Source organism: Schistocerca cancellata, chromosome 10, assembly GCF_023864275.1.
Source record: "Schistocerca cancellata isolate TAMUIC-IGC-003103 chromosome 10, iqSchCanc2.1, whole genome shotgun sequence".
Classification (NCBI taxonomy): Eukaryota; Metazoa; Arthropoda; class Insecta; order Orthoptera; family Acrididae; genus Schistocerca; species Schistocerca cancellata.
Genome location: NC_064635.1, coordinates 62,431,686 through 62,450,122, shown reverse-complemented (window position 1 = coordinate 62,450,122; position 18,437 = coordinate 62,431,686). Strand labels below are relative to the sequence as shown.

General features: G+C 40.9%; 1 protein-coding gene across 1 annotated transcript in view; it reads right to left on the bottom strand.

Annotated features, from left to right (window-relative positions):
* The window catches only part of LOC126106818 (peroxidase-like), a 670,034-nt gene that overhangs the window by 449,596 nt on the left and 202,001 nt on the right, over positions 1-18,437 (bottom strand). The gene's annotated exons all lie outside the window — the stretch shown is intronic.

The window sequence follows — 18,437 nt, the reverse complement described above, 5'->3', positions numbered from 1 at the left end:
ACAAACATACATAAATGTGAGAAGCTATTCTCTCAGTTTTATGTGCAAGTATTTAATAAAGTCACTTCAGAATTCTTTCAGTCAATGAATGAACACCGAAGAGAAGAAAAATATTGTTGAAGAATACATTTTGCAGACCATCGAGCTTAGAGACATAGTGACACAAAATGGTGTCAATGAAGCAATGTTCACAAAGGCTGAACGGACAGTGTGAATAACTACTGTGACAAATGAAAATTTATGCCAACCTTGGACATTGAAAACACATTTCCTGTCTACTGCGAGTAGTTGCCTCAATTGTTATGCCATCAGGAAATGGCTCTGGGCCTGATGTAGACTTCAGTTGTCACTGGTTTCCCTCCAATTACTTCTAAACAATACAACAAGAAATGTGCACATGAAGTGTGCTGTAATGGCGCTTCTGGTGAAAGAAATTTGCTGCAGAATTATATCTTACCTTGTCACAATGGTTTCCACTGCCTGATAAAACAAATTTGAAGCACCCAAAAGGGGAGTAGGACATGAAATGTGGCTTCATGGCTTTAGAAGGTATGTAATTTTATTTAACTGATTACAAACTTGAGTCAGATTTACAAAGAACTTTTCAGTGCTAGAGCATCTATCAGTATGATGTTGCACCCTCTTTGGCTTGGATGCATTCATTGTTTTGGTTGGAAAGTGTGTCACAAAGCCATAGCAGCCTCTCCTGAGGTAAGCTGTCCCACAACTATTGTAACTAGTCTGCGATATTCTGAATACTGGCTCTGGGATAGAGTTGACAGGCAAGCCGTCCCATACATGTTCTATCAGGGGCAGATCTGGGGATCTTGCTGGCATGGGAGTGTCTCAACATGTTGAAGAAACTTCATAGAGTCATGTGCTGTGTGTGGGCATGCCCTGTTCTGCTGAAAAACTGCACTGCGATATTGTTGCATGAGAGGTAAATTTGGGGATGCAGGATGACAGTGACATGCCACTGTGTCATCATAGTTATCTTGCTCACTATATGACGATGTTCCCTGCTTTCTCCCTACATTGGTTGTCCTTGGTGTCGACATACTGGCTGAAAAAATAGGGGGTGGATGTGCAACTACTGTCTACTGTAAATGATGTAGCCGACAGATGCACAGTAGCGTTTCCAGTCTTTTACTTTTACTGTTTGCAACCCCCCAATAATATACAGTTATATGGTCAGTGCACTATTGTTTAACCTTCGATAAGGCTCATTAATATATTCCAGGCAAACATCCACATACTGCTACAATAGTTTGCTGTTGAATATCTATGAGCAGTAAAAACATAACCACATAATTCACGTGTTCTTGAAGAATAGGAGGGTGCGTATGGAGCAGACACTGTCATCATCTTAACACACGGTCTAATTGTGTAACACTTATTTCACAGTTAAGTTGAAGCATTGTTGTTGTTCTAACCAACACAGGTTCCTTGTTTGAAATTTGGCTGTGGACTGAATGTCTCAGGACTAAAATTTGGGACCTTAAATATTCTCACAATAATAAGGGCTGAAACTACACATTGTTCAAAGTTTAGTTTACAGAAACTACAATTAAAACTAAACTCATTAAATTAACTGAATACATCGAAACATTAGTTCTTTTTAGCAGTAATTACAATTAACAAATATAAGTACACAAACAATACTTTGGACAAAACTGTTAATTACTTTGGAATTAATTATGGGTTGGCTTTGCTAACATGGTTTTGAATACAGCCAAATAGATACTTCAAGATTACTAGCATTTTGTCTTCCAAATGTTTATAATTGGTACAGAATTTTTATTTGTGAATTAGAAAGTCAATAACAAACATGAAAATAAGCACAAAATTAGATCTTGTGCTATATTCTTTAAAATTGAGGGCCATCCTTTCTCTTTCATGAAAGTGCAGATTACACTCATGTACGCTAATGGTAATTAGGTAAAAATGAAAAACGGATTTAAGGAGACAGATGGCAACACAAGATGGGAAGTAAAAATATCCCAGCTTGCTTCATCACAACATGAGTATGTGGTGTCTCAGTGTCCTTCACAGCAACATCCAGTGCTGTTCACATCCTTTACATATCCTGTCAAGCCTGCTAACAACAATTAATGGGAACAACATTAACACGTGTCGCTGACCGTCCTATCTGCTACAGAGCGATGCAGCTTTCATCATTTACGTACTGACTGACAGTGTGTATGTGAAAGAAGTTGCGTTGACATCTGACTGTGTCTTCTGGATCTACAATTTGACCTTGTAGGATTACATCATCAACAAATGTAGGCTTGATGTAGAACATGTCAAAAACAGGGAACATCCACTATAACTTATTTTATAAGAAGAAATCATTTTGATTACACTCTCTGACACCACCGATTACAAAGAACAATACATACTAATTTAATTTAATAGGTATTCTTTCACACTGTAAATTTCCTTTTTCAGCAGATAGTCTTTAGCTTCTTTGTAAAGCTAGTTTCATGTTTATTATCATAAGTTTTTGGTGGACTTTTGAATAACGTGGTATCTGAGTACCGAGGTCCTGTTTCAAGGACTGACAGTCAGTGGACTGTGCCATGTATCTCATTCTTCCTCCATGTGTTTTGGGTGTGTACACTAGCTACCACTCTGAACTATATCTTCACACAAAACAACAAACAAACATCATCCAAACAGGCCTTGAAGGACATCATGTCATTCTCAGCACTTAGGTGTCACGAGATGCAGATATGGAGGGGCATGTGATCAGCACACCACTAGCCCATCTGTTGTCAGTTTGTGTAACCGGTGTTGCTACTCCTCAATCAACTAGCTTGTCGATTGGCCTCAGGAGGGCTCAGTGCACCCCACTTGCCGACAACACTCGACAGAGCCAGATGGTGGCCCATCCGAATGCTAGCCGAGCCTGACAGGGCTTAACTTCGGTGATCTACATCTACATCTACATTTATACTCCGCAAGCCACCCAACGGTGTGTGGCGGAGGGCACTTTACATGCCACTGTCATTATCTCCCTTTCCTGTTCCAGTCGCGTATGGTTTGCGGGAAGAACGACTGTCTGAAAGCCTCTGTGCGCGCTCTAATCTCTCTAATTTTACATTCGTGATCTCCTCGGGAGGTGTAAGTAGGGGGAAGCAATATATTCGATACCTCATCCAGAAACGCACCCTCTCGAAACCTGGCGAGCAAGCTACACCGCGATGCAGAGCGCCTCTCTTGCAGAGTCTGCCACTTGAGTTTGTTAAACATCTCCGTAACGCTATCACGGTTACCAAATAACCCTGTGACGAAACGCGCCGCTCTTCTTTGGATCTTCTCTATCTCCTCCGTCAACCCGATCTGGTATGGATCCCACACTGATGAGCAATACTCAAGTATAGGTCGAACGAGTGTTTTGTAAGCCACCTCCTTTGTTGATGGACTACATTTTCTAAGGACTCTCCCAATGAATCTCAACCTGGTACCCGCCTTACCAACAATTAATATTATATGATCATTCCACTTCAAATCGTTCCGCATGCATACTCCCAGATATTTTACAGAAGTAACTGCTACCAGTGTTTGATCTGCTATCATATAATCATACAATAAAGGATCCTTCTTTCTATGTATTCGCAATACATTACATTTGTCTATATTAAGGGTCAGTTGCCACTCCCTGCACCAAGTGCCTATCCGCTGCAGATCTTCCTGCATTTCGCTACAATTTTCTAATGCTGCAATTTCTCTGTATACTACAGCATCATCCGCGAAAAGCCGCATGGAACTTCCGACACTATCTACTAGGTCATTTATATATATTGTGAAAAGCAATGGTCCCATAACACTCCCCTGTGGCACGCCAGAGGTTACTTTAATGTCTGTAGACGTCTCTCCGTTGATAACAACATGCTGTGTTCTGTTTGCTAAAAACTCTTCAATCCAGCCACACAGCTGGTCTGATATTCCGTAGGCTCTTACTTTGTTTATCAGGCGACAGTGCGGAACTGTATCGAACGCCTTCCGGAAGTCAAGAAAAATAGCATCTACCTGGGAGCCTGTATCTAATATTTTCTGGGTCTCATGAACAAATAGAGCGAGTTGGGTTTCACACGATCGCTGTTTCCGGAATCCATGTTGATTCCTACATAGTAGATTCTGAGTTTCCAAAAACGACATGATACTCGAGCAAAAGACATGTTCTAAAATTCTACAACAGATCGACGTCAGAGATATAGGTCTATAGTTTTGCGCATCTGCTCGACGACCCTTCTTGAAGACTGGGACTACCTGTGCTCTTTTCCAGTCATTTGGAACCTTCTGTTCCTCTAGAGACTTGCGGTACACGGCTGTTAGAAGGGGGGCAAGTTCTTTCGCGTACTCTGTGTAGAATCGAATTGGTATCCCGTCAGGTCCAGTGGACTTTCCTCTGTTGAGTGATTCCAGTTGCTTTTCTATTCCTTGGACACTTATTTCAATGTCAGCCATTTTTTCGTTGGATCTGATGGGATCTGATGGGAAATGGTGGTACCACTGCAGCACGGCCGTTAGCATATCTTGACACAGTCATATACAGTCATGAGTAAAGTAGCCTCTGGCTGTGGGAAGGTTTTACAGTTATAAAACCTTCTGACAGCCAGAGGCTATTTTATTTGTAATTAACAATCTGAATTACCTTTTCTGAAATTTGTTATTGTTTTATAACTATTCACAAAGACGTAAATGCAGGGATACCTAGATTTTCAAACCGGTTTCAGTATCTTTCAGAAATTTTCCTTCTCAAAATGATTCTAAATGTTTTGTTCATTTTTCATTAGCTGCCTTTACAGAAATATATCCTCATCTTTCAGACTGTTCCACATTTTGGTCACTGCTCAGTATTGTGATGTCACCTGCATAGAATATTGTTATCTATTTCTCACCACCACCTATAACATTTACAAACAGATTAAAATGCTCTTCAGGTTTGTTTACTAAAGGCTGGCCATAGAACTGAAGATGGTCACTGATGACCAAAACGTGTTATGATTGTGTCATAAGAATTGCTTGTGTCAAAAATTAAGATGAACAGTGGCACTCCATATTAGATGGCTTTGGTTTTTGGCTAGTATCAAATTAAATGAATTTAAATGAAATTTATGGAGCCAGTGGGGAAGAACTCACTGAAGAAGTAATTAAATGAGGTGGTATTATTGCAAACCATTTGGAAATGTTAAACCTACAATTTAGTGAACATGTCATAACAAATACAAGCAACTGCTGCACTACAGTTCAGTACATGAGTTAATTTGTTGAAGATAACTACAGTAGAGTATATCACGGTGCAACACAAAATCCATTCCTTCCAGTGGTGGTATCTCCACTGATCCTATGATAGAATCTCTAGTTGCAGTGTACAGAAGACAAAACAGGAATGATCAGTGACAATTGAAAGCTCAAGTCATACATGTAAGTATGCCCAGAAAACCTGTTGGTTAAGCTAATTGCTCATGATAATGAATAAATTGCAGTATCGCAGAAATTTTCATTTGTTATTGCATATTCATGCAAATGTTTCATGAGCCATGAGCCAATTATTATTCAACTGCATGGGTATGTAGTGCTTAAAGCTTCAGTTCAGGATATCAGAAAAAAAACAGTGCTATCTATTTGTGCATTAAATTTCTTACCATCATGGAACACTGGTTGCATGAGACGTGAGTATGGAGTGTCCAGCATTCCCCACATTGGATGTTCCAGATTGTTACATGATCCATTATGTGTTCTGTAGATACTGGAAACATTGCACCTTGGTGTTTGTAGAACATGAGATGGGTCTGCAGGAACTTTTATAGAAGTCAGCAAGTCTCCCATGGAATCTGGATGTATGTTAAATCTGTGAAAAAATTGTAGTCCAAGTGAGTTAAACCCTGTAGTATCTTCAAAATTTACGACAGATTCATCTAACTTATTATGATATACTGATTGTTTCATTTTACCTTTAGATGCAGTGAGTGATTCAGATGCTGTAAAAGTCATGGTCAGTTTTGCTTTGCACCCCTTCAGCATGTGTTCAGTTTTAACTTCTACTTGAAATATTCTCAGATTAAAACAGAAATTTTTACTTACATTTCTACCAAAATATTTATATATGTGATCTATACAGGCTGATCAGTCACAACATTATGACCACTGATCTACTATCAATATAAACCCATCCAGGTGATGGCAGTGTCACCTGGTGAGGAATGACTGCCAGTCAGACAAACACATGGTGCATGCAATGTCAGTGAGTGTGCTGTCCATATGTAGAATGGGGAAGGTGCGTGGTCTGTTTGAGTTTAACTGAAGGCAGATTGTGATGGCCCAGAGGCTTGGCACAAACATTTTAGAAACTGCACAACTTGTTGGGTGTTTGAGGAGAGCTGTGGTTAAGTGTCTTCAACACATGACAAGACTAAGGTGAAACCATGTTCAGATGTCATGGGATTGGGCAGATACCTCTCATTACAGATGTCGGATGTCATAGGCTGGGCAGACTTGCATTCAGGACAGGCAGTGAACTGTGGCAGAACTAACATCAGACTTTAACGATGGGCGGAGTACAAGTGTGTCTAAACACAGAGTGCACCAAACACTCCTAATGATGGGCCTCCGCAGCCGATGACCCAGTGTTAATGCAACCCAATGTCAACATCACAACGTCGCTAACTATAAGTGAAATGGGCATGTGACTATGAGAATGGGTAAGTGACTATCAGCACTGGATGTTGGCACAGCGGCAGAGCATTGCATGGTCTGATCAATCCTGATACCATCTTCATCGTGCCAACAGGAGGGCACAAGTCCGTCGTCTCCCAGGGGAAATGCTCCTTGACACCTATACTGCAGGACGGAGGTGAGCTGGTGGCAGCTCCATTATGCTCTGGTGAACATTCACGGGGGCATCCATGGGTCTAGTGGAGCTCATGTAAGGTGCTATGAAGGCCAAGGAGTATCGTATACGGGTTGCAGACTGTGGCTGACGATCATGTTTTCCAACAGCAGTGGCATTTTTCAACAAGATATTGTGCCATCTCCCAAGGCCAGGAGTGTGATGGAGTGGTTCAACGAACACTGTGGCAAGTTCCACATGATAAGCTGCCCCCCCCCCCTCCAGTTTGCCAGATCTGAACCCTACCAAACACATTTAGGATGTGATTGCATGCAGTGTCAGAGCTCATCTCTCCCTTTCCTGGAATTTATGGAAATTAGGTGACTTGTGTGTGCAGATGTGGTGCCAACTCCCCTCGCCCCCCCCCCCCCCCAGCCCCCCCCGCCAGTGACCTATTACTTCCATACCATGATGCATCACATTTGTAATCCAAATTTTTAATGTGTTTATATCACACAATTGGCCAAGAATTGTGAAACAAAGCAGAGTCTGCCAGGCTTGCTAACAGTTCCTTTCATTTACAAAGTAAATGTGGCATTACTAATCAAAACATTCCAGAAAGTGATAAGGTAATTTGTCATTCTTGATTGGGCCACAATAATACAAGAGACATGATCACTGTGCTCAAAAATGAGCATGTAACACGTAGGAAATTCAATAGCAAAGTTGATTTCTCAAAATCCACTTGTTTTGTGGGCATAATCATGTCCATTAGTTTCCCAAGATGACATGAAAAAGCAAATAAACACCTGTAATTGATCCATTATTATGTCTGTCAACCAGTGATGAAAACGCCTCAAGCTAGTGGCTTCCATAGATGATCAGAGAAGATGTAATCATATGTTCTTCCTTCATTACAAGGGAGAGGTTTCTGACAAGTTAATCAAATTCATGATGATGGCAGAAAATCTGACTGGTCATAAGATTAAGTCCAGTATATCAGATATGATAAAGAGTAGCTCAATGAGACAATGGTTTCAATCCTCAGAGTGGTAGGCACACAACAAGATGGCAAAATAGTATTGCAGAACAGAATAAGCATACCTTAGACCTTGGTCAAAACAATTCCCTGCATTTCAGTTGAATCAGGACCACCATCAGCATTTTGGACTGAGACCACCAACAATGCACACAACACACAAACTTGTTGCTTAACATAAATTCTTAGATAACAGAGTGCCATGTGAAAAGTGGTTGAAGAGAATGTCATATTAGAAGTAGAGGAAGATTATCTTAACACATCTCATCTTTGCAAATTTGGTTATAGTCACACAGGATAAATTCACAAAGAAAGAAAAATTCAGACCTAATGTTAAACATTGAATTTTTGTAGGCTATTCTGACCACACTAAAGTCTATCAAGTGTGGGTATAAAAGGATCACAGAATCTACATTTCAACAGAATCCAAGTTCGTTTATCATGACAGTCATGAACCAAGGCAGATTTTTGTGGCTTTCCATAAAGGAAACACAGGTCAGCACCAAGTAGGAGGCATCAAACTTGGGAGGAGAATCCAGGGGCCTTCCAAGCACCAAATTTGAGCTACCACCTGATGGAGCACAATTCTACATAGGGAAAGTGGTTATCACTGAAACAACTGGTTTTCAGTTAGACTGGTCTTTTTCATCTCTGGGTTAACCTGAATGTTACAAGCTTTTAAATTATTCTGTTACAATGATTACCTTGCTGTTTTATTGTTTCATAAAAATGGCAGATGAATAATAAGCATGTGTGTCAAATTTGTAGCATTTTTTCTTTAATTATTTTGAGTGAAGAATTTGTTTTGCAGTCAGTTATATTTACCTACTTTTTAACAGGAATGTGCTTTAAAAATATTCAAATGAACAATTAAGATAGCAGGCAAAACATAACATTTAGCAGGACTTTTATCATGACAATTGTTAAAATTTCTATAATGAATTAATCCATTGGCCAGTATTATTGTCAAACTGTTCACAAATATTCTTTCTATAATGTGTTGATCTTTAAGTCAACTGCTTGCACCAGAAACTATACCATTTAAAGATGATAGCAATCTCTCAGAACCCAAAGAACTTCTCATCAAAGATAAATATATTTCTGGCTAAAAATGACAAGTGTGTGGCATACACCTTTTACTCTCCTGCTAAAAAACAAAAGCATCACTGCTTCTGGACAATGAAGGATGCTGAAAGTAAAGCTGTACGTCACCCAGAAACAAACTTTTAGTCTCCACTAGACAACTCTATACTACTTATGGCTCATGTGAAGACCAAAGAGGATTTCCAGTTGTTCTGACCTCCTGCCTTTGAAGTAAAGATGAAAGTTAGCAATCTTGCCCAAAGTTATTTACATGTGGGGTCAAATTTGTAAAGGCTTTCAGGGCAGTGAGGAAGGCATTTTTGAGAACAGTCACTAAGTGGACAATAAGATTTCCTGTAATGTACTTGTTTCCAGAAACCTCCTTTGCGGCTTTTTTGAAAGATATTAAAATAGCCAACATTTCTGACAACAATTCAATGCAGTTCAATACTTCTAGAGTAGGTATGGTGTCATAATGGAAAACAATAGATACCGGAAGACATCAGTGAGAAATTGCCACATAGACCAGGTGGGGGCAGATCTTGCACACTGCACACACATGCATACTGTGCCGAACAGAGACAGGCACATTATTGTATCACCAGTGCTGTATCATTTCTTATATTGTGTGTTTGTTGCTCATTTCTATCTGTCAGCATTGTTATTTAAATAGCAGTGATAGCTTTCCGAGTGTAAGACCACTGACTAATGGAGAAGATGTTTAAATTAATGGTGTCAACTTCACTTCAGATATAGCTGAGACTAACATCAACAATACACTAAATGGGCCAGATCATTGTGAGTGGTCCAAAGTCATATACAACGAGGTCAGATCAGTAGTCACAAAAATACTTGGGATGTTGTTGGAAGATCAGCAAGTAATGAAGTAATTGCCTGTGGAACCAATATGTGAAAAAGCACTGTAATGATGATTCCTTATTTTGGAGAAAAGCAAGAACAGTAGGATTCAACCTACATTGGGAAATTATTTTTATTGAGATGTTTGTCCCAGTTGCAATGACTGAGTCATTTGGGCTACTCGTGGTTCTGCCAGTCAAATATGGAAACACCTGCTGCTGTACTTAATTGTGACATTGACACAGAAGTATTTGTGGAACAGATGGAATTACTGGTTGAAGCCTCACAAAGTATGACACAGATTGAGAAAGATGATTACATCATCAAGAAGGCTACACTCCCACTGTAAAAATCTGATAATTAAATGCATCAATTGAGGAAATAATTTATGGATTTTGCCAGCAGGATCCATGCAGCATGCCAAGTAGAATGCAACTCTAAAATCAATGATTGCAATAAACAAATGCTGCCGTGTATATTTATGTGGACAGTCAAATGGTTCAAATAATTTTGAGCACTATGGGACTTAACTTCTGAGGTCATCAGTCCCCTAGAATTTAGAACTACTTAAACCTAACGAACCTAAGGACATCACACACATCCATGCCCGAGGCCGGAATTGACCCTGTGACCGTAGCGGTTCCAGACTGTAGCGCCTAGAACCGCTTGGCCACTCTGGCTGGCGTGGACAGTCAACAACAAAAATCTAGTGCTTCACATATTTAGGTGGACAAATCATAATTGCTTCATTGGACCCCGACAGGGCAAATCAAACCAATGATGAGCCGTCTTTCACATTTAATGCTGAGGACCTTAGGAGTATGTGGTATTATCTGGGTATAAAGGCCAATTAGTCAGATGACGAAGTAGCTGTGTTACAGAAGTATTCAATCAACTCAGAATTATAGAATGCAAGGCAGTGAGGACTTGTAACAGTTGGGGATAGTCTGAAAGATCGGGTGAAAGCCTACTGGTGGCATATTAACCATCTAACTTTACCTGATTCCCTAACTGACACTTGCTTGGCAGATCTCAGATGAGCCTAGGACTACTAGTGGTATGAAAATTTCTCCCTTACCACAAGAGAAATCATGAAGTGCTAGGCTTCTTGTTGTACTAACGGTGTTTCTGCCAAAAGTTGGTGTATGAATGTAATGGGACAGAACAAGAAACAGTTGCAGTAGATTTTGATGCAATTCAGGTATCTTCTTCAAGAAAATTTCAGGCAATATTTCCATTATGAGAGTCACTAACCACATTACTAAACTGTAAGTGGAAATAGTACTGTCATGCATGAGAAAATAATTAAACTAAGAAAATTACAGAAATCGAGAAGTTCACTTACTTCAGCCTGTGGCATGTTAAAACAGAATGACAAGACTATATTATTCAAATTAATTAGCATGCTTGTGTAGGAAACAAAGAAAATGCTGCTTATTTCCAAAATGTACTTGGGAATAAAGTGCACAGAGCTTTTTGCAAGACAGCACGTGGTTGTCCAGCAGCTCATAGTGTCAACCTCAGGCATGACCTTGTCTCTGGTGGTGCCCATGGGTCCCACATTCTCACAACATGGAGCAGTTAATAGCCACATTGGATTATGCAAGTTTGACTCAGAGCAATGGAGAACAGGTCACACTGTTATCTAACATGATGACAGACTTGTGCCAATGCTCATCTTAATGAAGAATGCACAAGAAACTTAAATTGAGTGAGAAGCAAATGAGACATGACTTAGCAATGACTGTGGAAGAATGTTGTGTCTCTGGCCATTGTATAGCCTGACAGTGGGACTCCATGGCTTAAAACATAGTCCGCATTGCCAACACTGCAGGGAAGCTGCACTGACTTTCCCCATGTTACATCTTTACTGTGGGTGTGAGGGCTTTCTGAGCTTTAGGGTTGTCTCTCTCTACATGGCACTAATGTGAGGACACACTGGCAAATGCCTCCTTCTGCGACCACATTAGCTATTAAAAAAATTTGAACAGAACACCCAAAACAATAATGGAATTATTAATAAAAAGAATTGATGGTGAGAAATGAAATGATCATACGGCATTTAAGGGCGAAAGTCGCAATCTGGAGAAGTTCAGCTGCCAACTTGCAAATCTTTTCGATTGATGAATTGATGGCACAATGGGTGACTTGCGTGTCAGTGATTTTTTTTTTTTTTTTTTTTTTAAATCAGTCTACTGACTGGTTTGATGCGGCCCGCCATGAATTCCTTTCCTGTGCTAACCTCTTCATCTCAGAGTAGCATTTGCAACCTACGTCTTCAATTATTTGCTTGATGTATTCTAATCTCTGTCTTCCTTGGCAGTTTTTGCCCTCTACAGCTCCCTCTAGTACCATGGAAGTCATTCCCTCATGTCTTAGCAGATGTCCTATCATCCTGTCCCTTCTCCTTATCAGTGTTTTCCACATATTCCTTTCCTCTCCGATTCTGCGTAGAACCTCCTCATTCCTTACCTTATCAGTCCACCTAATTTTCAACATTCATCTATAGCACCACATCTCAAATGCTTCGATTCTCTTCTGTTCCAGTTTTCCCACAGTCCATGTTTCACTACCATACAATGCTGTACTCCAGACGTACATCCTCAGAAATTTCTTCCTCAAATTAAGGCCGGTATTTGATATTAGTAGACTTCTCTTGGCCAGAAATATCTTTTTTGCCATAGCGAGTCTGCTTTTGATGTCCTCCTTGCTCCGTCCATCATTGGTTATTTTACTGCCTAGGTAGCAGAATTCCTTAACTTCATTGACTTTGTGAGCATCAATCCTGATGTTATGTTTCTCACTGTTCTCATTTCTACTACTTCTCATTACCTTTGTCTTTCTCTGATTTACTCTCAAACCATACTGTGTACTCATTAGACTGTTCATTCCGTTCAGCAGATCATTTAATTCTTCTTCACTTTCACTCAGGATAGCAATGTCATCAGCAAATCATATCATTGATATCCTTTCACCTTGTATTTTAATTCCAATCCTGAACCTTTCTTTTATTTTCATCATTGCTTCCTCGATGTACAGATTGCGAAAGGCTACAGCCTTGTCTTACACCCTTCTTAATACGAGAACTTTGTTCTTGATCGTCCACTCTCATTATTCCCTCTTGGTTGTTGTACATATTGTATATGACCCGTGTCACCCTATAGCTTACCCCTACTTTTTTCATAATCTCGAACAGCTTGCACCATTTTATATTGTCGAACGCTTTTTCCAGGTCGACAAATCCTATGAAAGTGTCTTAATTTTTCTTTAGCCTTGCTTCCATTATTAGCCGTAACGTCAGAATTGCCTCTCTCGTCCCTTTACTTTTCTTAAAGCCAAACTGATCATCACCTAGTGCATTCTCAATTTTCTTTTCTATTCTTCTGTATATTATTCTTGTAAGCAGCTTCGATGCATGAGCTGTTAAGCTGATTGTGCGATAATTCTCGCACTTGTCAGGTCTTGTCATCTTCTGGATTGTGTGGATGATGCTTTTCCGAAAGTCAGATGGTATATCGCCAGACTCATATATTCTACACACCAACGTGAATAGTCATTTTGTTGCCACTTCCCCGAATGATTTTAGAAATTCTGATGGAATGTTATCTATCCCTTCTGCCTTATTTGATCGTAAGTCCTCCAAAGCTCTTTTAAATTCCGATTCTAATACTGGATCCCCTATCTCTTCTAAATCGACTCCTGTTTCTTCTTCTATCACTTCAGACAAATCTTCACCCTCATAGAGGCTTTCAATGTATTCTTTCCACCTATCTGCTCTCTCCTCTGCATTTAACAGTGGAATTTCCATTGCACTCTTAATGTTACCACTGTTGCTTTTAATGTCACGAAAGGTTGTTTTGACTTTCCTGTTGCTGAGTCTGTCCTTCCGACAATCATATCTTTTTTGATGTCTTCACATTTTTCCTGCAGCCATTTTGTCTTAGCTTCCCTGCACTTCCTATTTATTTCATTCCTCAGCGACTTGTATTTCTGTATTCCTGATTTTCCCGGAACATGTTTGTACTTCCTCCTTTCATCAATCAACTGAAGTATTTCTTCTGTTACCCAGGGATTCATCGCAGCTACCTTCTTTGTACCTATGTTTTCCTTCCCAACTTCTGTGATGGCCCTTTTTGGAGATGTCCATTCCTCTTCAACTGTACTGCCTACTGCGCTATTCCTTATTGCTGTATCTATAGTGTTAGAGAACTTCAAACATATCTCGTCATTCCTTAGTACTTCTGTATCCCACTTCTTTGCATATTGATTCTTCCTGACTAATGTCTTGAACTTCAGCCTACTCTTCATCACTACTATATTGTGATCTGAGTCTATATCTGCTCCTGGGTACGCCTTAGAATCCAGTATCTGATTTCGGAATCTCTGTCTGACCATGATGTAATCTAATTGAAATCTTCCCGTATCTCCTGGCCTTTTCCAAGTATACCTCCTCCTCTTGTGATTCTTGAACAGGGTATTCGCTATTACTAGCTGAAACTTGTTACAGAACTCAATTAGTCTTTCTCCTCTTTCATTCCTTGTCCCAAGCCCATATTCTCCTGTAACCTTTTCTTCTACTCCCCCTCCAGCTGCATTCCAGTCACCCATGACTATTAGATTTTTGTCCCCCTTTACATACTGCATTACCCTTTCAATATCCTCATACACTTTCTCTATCTGTTCATCTTCAGCTTGCGACGTTGGCATGTATACCTGAACTATCGTTGTTGGTGTTGGTCTGCTGTCGATTCTGATTAGAACATTCCGGTCACTGAACTGTTCACAGTAACACACCCTCTGCCCTACCTTCCTATTCATAATGAATCCTACACCTGTTATACCATTTTCTGCTGCTGTTGATATTACCTGATACTCATCTGACCAGAAATCCTTGTCTTCCTTCCACTTCACTGACCCCTACTATATCTAGATTGAGCCTTTGCATTTCCCTTTTCAGATTTTTTAGTTTCCCTACCACGTTCAAGCTTCTGACATTCCATGCCCCGACTCGTAGAACGTTATCATTTCGTAGATTATTCAATCTTTTTCTGATGGTAATCTCCCCCTTGGCAGTCCCCTCCTGGAGATCCAAATGGGGGACTATTCCGGAATCTTTTGCCAATGGAGAGATCATCATGACACTTCTTCAATTACAGGCCACATGTCCTGTGGATACACGTTATGTGCCTTTAAAGCAGTGGTTTTCATTGCCTTCTGCATCCTCATGTCGTTGATCATTGCTGATTCTTCCGCCTTTAGGGGCAATTTCCCACCCCTAGGACAAGAGAGTGCCCTGAACCTCTATCCACTCCTCCGCTCTCTTTGACAAGGCCGTTGGCAGAATGAGGCTGACTTCTTACGCCGGAAGTCTTCGGCCGCCAATGCTGATTATTTATCAAAATTTAGGCAGTGGCGGGGATCAAACTCAGGACCGAAAACGTTTTGATTATGAATCAAAGACGCTACCCCTAGACCACGGGTGATGAAACAATAATGAGGACAACGCAATATCCAGACCCTGAGGAGAGAAAATCTCCAATCTGGCTGGGAATCATACTTGGGCCCAATGCATGGCAGTCATATGCTCTGACCACTCAGCTAAGGGAGGGGACAGTAATTTATGTTAATCACATATTTATTCTGACATCACTGTCTGCTCATTATATCATTCCACAAGACATTGGCAGTTTCAAAATTTTGTGCATAAATAATTTACTGGGAGGAATTTGCAAATTAATTGAAGATCTGAAATAAAAAATGCTCTAAGTGCTGAAATCATAAACTTGAAGAAAATGTGCTTTATGTATACTAGGCAGTAATAGTCATAATTGTACTATTAATGTGTTTTATTTGAATGCTAAGCATAGTACTGATTTAGTTTACAAAGGAAATTATGAACATTGTATTGTAATAGTATGAAAAATTTACTGAATGTGGAAATGCAATGACAAGCTCTAAATGCCATATTTTAATAGTCAGCAAAAAGATTGCAAAAGTCTATTTTGCTTTTGTAAAATTATATATGATCATGGTGCAGCTTGTAACATCCAGGGCAAATATTTGCATTTTCTTGATGTCATATGCTCTTATACCTTTTCTCAAAATAGGAATACCTTCCCAGGCCTCAATTTCATTTAAGCTTCCCTTGGTCTTAACTACATGAGGCTTATGTTTGTCCCACCACAGCCACTGTACTTTGGATATGTTTTTATTTGCTGTGTTTATATTACAATCTGCAGCTTTCTTGAAATTTAAGGAGTCAGATGCATTCATGTTATTGACGACAAATGACTTTATGTGTCTTGCTTGCTGTTCATGTCCTTTATATCTTCTAGAACAATATATCTGGTAACTGAAGAATAACAGTCTGTCCAGTTATGTCGTAGCTTAGCAACCAATAATGATACTTACATTATGTGTTAGAGAGCTTATGCAAGAATATAGTTACAACTTTAATCATTTTCTTTGTGCCTTTGTCCTGCTGCAACGTGGGGTCAGTCTTGTTACTATGGATTTGGTGATTTTAGTGGCTGAAGGCGGCTGGCTGCCTCTCCTGTCGCCACCCCAAACCCTTAACAAATCTATATTTCCAATTCGAGTGTTAGCAGACGTAGGTGACATAAAAATGAAAAAGCTTGCATACTTTGCCTACTTTCTTTCCATAATGTCATATGGTATAATATTTTGGGGTAACTCTTCAAGTCAAACAAAAGTTTTCGGAGTCCAAAAGCATGTAATACGTATTATTTGTGGAGTAAATTCATGGACATCCTGTAGAAACCTCTTGAAAGAACTGGGTATACTAACTACTGCCTCTCAGTATATTTACTCCTTAATGAAATTTGTTCTAAATAATATATCTCTTTTTCCAAGAAACAGCTCAGTTCATACATACAATACCAGGAACAAAAATGATCTGCACAAGGACTTAAAAGCACTTACTTTAGTTCAAAAAGGGGTCCACTACTCAGGAACACTCATCTTCAATAATTTGCCAGTAAACATAAAAAATTTAGTTACAAATAAAGTTAAGTTTAAAAGGAGCTTGAAAGACTTACTAGTGGCCAACTCCTTCTACTCCACTGCCGAATTTTTTAATAGAAACAAATGATGTATTGTATTGGCCACCGAACTACTGTCGATATAAACCCATCCAGGCGATAGCAGCATCACCTGGAGAGGAATGATTACTAGTCAGACACGCATGGCACATGTAGTACCAGTGAGAGGGCAGTCCGTGAGTAGAATGGGGAAGGCGCTCATCTATATAAGTTTGACCGAGTGCAGACTGTGATGGCCCAGAGGCTCGGCACGAGCATTTCGGAAACTGCACGACTTGTTGGGTATTCGAGGTGTGGTGTGGTGAGTTTCCTCAACATATAGCGAAACTATGGTGAAACAACATCCAGACGTCGTGGGGTTGGGCAGCCAACCCCAATTACAGATGTCGGACCTCGTATACTGGACAGACTTATAAAACAGGACAGGCAGCGAACTGTGGTGGAACTAATACTGGATTTTAGTACTGGACAGACTACAGGGTGTTTTGACATATGGTGCACCAAACACTCCTAACTGTGGGCCTCTGCAGCCAACGACCCGTTCGTGTGCAAACGTTAACCACCTGACATTGGCAGTTAAGACTGAAATGCTCATTTGACCATAGTCACTGGATGCTGGCACAGTGGCAGAGCAGTACATTCTGACAAATCTCGATATCTTCTTCATCGTGCCTATGAGAGAGCGCGAATCCGTCATCCTCCAGGGAAACAGCTCCTAGACACCCATACTGTGGGAACAGAGATTAGCTGGTGACGGTTCCATTATGCCCCAGGGAAGATTCACGTGGGCATCCACGGCTCTAGTGGAGCTGGTGCGAGGCATCGTGACAGCCGAGGAGTACCGTACACGGTTTGCAGACCGCGTACTTCCTTTCGTGGGGATAACGTTTCCTGATGGCAGATGCATTTTTCAACAAGATAATGCACAGTGTCTCAATGCCGGGAGTGTGACGGAGTAGTTTGAGGAACACAGTGACCTCCAAACTTGTCAGATATGTACCTGGTCAATTGCATCTGGGAGGTGATTGGAAGTGGCGTCAGAGCTCATTGCCCCACTCCGCAGAATAGGGGAATCGGGTGACTCGCGTGTGCAGATGCGGTGCCAACTCCCTCTGGCGACCTACGGAGGCCTCGTCGCTCCTGTGCCACGACGTGTAGCTGCCGTTATCCGTGACAAAGGTGGACGTACCGGCTGTTAGGTAGTCGGTCATAATGTTCTGGCCGATCAGAGTATTTGAGGTGAACTCGTCAGGGGCTCGACCCGCGCGGTACTCACTGGCGGGAGAGCTGTCTGGAGAGCGCGCTGGCGTCGGCCAGGTCCTGCAGGGTGTCGGCCATGCGCGCTCTCTGCCCGTCGCTGGCGACGTTGGTGAGGTAGTGGTGGTACTCGGGGGAGCCCCGCGCCACTCGCTGCCTCTGCGCCGCCGCCGCCTCCCGCTCCCTCAGCCTCGCCGCCAGCCGGCCGCCCCTCTCCAGACCCTGATGCACCGCCTCTGCCAGCTCAGAGTCACTTGCAGCCACGTCATCTGCACAAGTTATTCACAAAACTACTCTCCAGTAT